The following is a 1,750-nucleotide window of genomic DNA, read 5'->3' as shown; positions in this document are numbered from 1 at the left end:
CTGGACCGACGATCAATGTCAGAGACAATGGCTTTGAACTCAAACCGGCCCTCATCAACATGGTGCAAGCTAGCCAATTTTGTGGAAAGGCACATGAAGATGTGAGTGTGCATCTCCAACACTTCCTGGAGATCTGCTGCACTTTCACCATCAAAGGAGTGACCAGAGACGCCATATTACTCTACCTTTTCCTATTCTCACTTTTGGGGAAGGTGAAGCAATGGTTCTACGCTAACAAAGATAGAAACACTACATGGGATAACTACTCCACTGCCTTTCTAGCAAAGTTCTTTCCAACAGGCAAGACCAATACTCTGCGTGGGAGAATTTCAAGTTTTCAACAGCAACATGATGAATCTATCCCTGAGGCATGGGAACGCTTTCAAGATTACATTACAGAATGTCCTCATCATGGGATGGAGAATTAGCTACTCATGTAGACTTTCTACCATGGGTTGACCAATAGTACCTGTGAGACTATGGATGCCGCTGCTAGAGGTGCATTCCTGTCACTCACCATACCAGATGCAATAGCTCTTGTGGAGAAGATGGCCTCCAACCAAGGTTGGAATGAAGAACATCTTTAAACCTGCAAGAGAGATGGAGGTATGCATCAACTCAAGGAGGTAGACATGCTGTCTGCTAGGATGGACCTACTGATAAAGAAGCTCGAAGACCGAGCCACTAAGAAGCAAGAAGTCATGGACATTCATGATTCTCACATGACATGTGAAGAGTGTGGATACACTAGGCATTCAGGGAACAATTGTCCTAAAACCCAAGAGGATGTGAACTTCATCAACATCTACTACTTTCGCCCTCAACAAAATCAAGGAATGAATCAGCAACAAAGGCCAAATTACCAAGGTAACCCTCAAGGTAATAATTTCAATAATTTTAATCCACCACCCTTGAGAGAATTAATTTCTAGCAAAGCTAAAATTATGGAGGGCTTATCTAGAGAACTAGCTTCCAATGATAGAGTTTTAGAAAAATATAAATAATAAAATGGATAACCTCTCCTCTGTTATTAAAAACCAACATAGCTTTAATAAAATGATAGAATCGCAAATAGCTCAGCTAGCTGCTGCTGTTCCTCTGACTGACAAAGGTAAGATTCCAGGGAAACTAGAAGATCTAGAAACTGCAAAATCTTATCGATATTCACAATGCAGCATACTACTGTATACAACCATCGACGAAAAGGTGGATAGATTATACCTTGCCTGAAAAAAGAGCGATCTAGGAAGACCTATCATCCCCATCGCCATTGGACCTCACATTTTCCAAGAAGCTGTTTGTGACTTTGGAGCAAGTGTCAACATCATGTCTAAGGTAATTTATGATCAAATTAATTGAGATACTTTGTTATACACAAACATGTGTTTGCAGCTTATAGATTAGTCACTCTGCTACCCCAAGAGAGTTCTTGAAGATGCCATTGTTCGAGTGGACAATCATATATTCCCATAGATTTTGTGGTTTTGGAAACATGTGGAGATGTAAGGGCACCCACTATCTTGGGTTGGCCTTTCCTAAGCACTGCAAAAGCCGTCATCTACACGAATAGTGCCAAGATTTGCTTCACAATCAAGGATAAAAAGGAGAAGTTTTCTTTCAAAAATCGTATCTTGCAATCTCTTGGACATCTACACACATCGTACCTGCCCAAAGAGATGATAATAAGTAAGAAGAACAACAGAAGAAGGAAGAACAAGGTTAGGCAGCTACAAGAAGAATCAGTCAACAT

At 40.9% G+C, this 1,750-nt stretch overlaps 1 non-coding gene across 1 annotated transcript; it reads right to left on the bottom strand.

Moving 5' to 3' along the window:
- Positions 1-311: 311 nt before the first annotated feature.
- On the bottom strand, positions 312-418 carry LOC136462144 (small nucleolar RNA R71). Its single transcript, XR_010760662.1, has one exon. It is a non-coding gene; the product is annotated as a small nucleolar RNA R71 (small nucleolar RNA).
- Positions 419-1,750: the final 1,332 nt, after the last annotated feature.

The sequence above is a fragment of the Miscanthus floridulus genome, chromosome 6, assembly GCF_019320115.1.
Source record: "Miscanthus floridulus cultivar M001 chromosome 6, ASM1932011v1, whole genome shotgun sequence".
Lineage (NCBI taxonomy): Eukaryota > Viridiplantae > Streptophyta > Magnoliopsida > Poales > Poaceae > Miscanthus > Miscanthus floridulus.
This window is presented reverse-complemented; position numbering and strand designations above follow the sequence as displayed.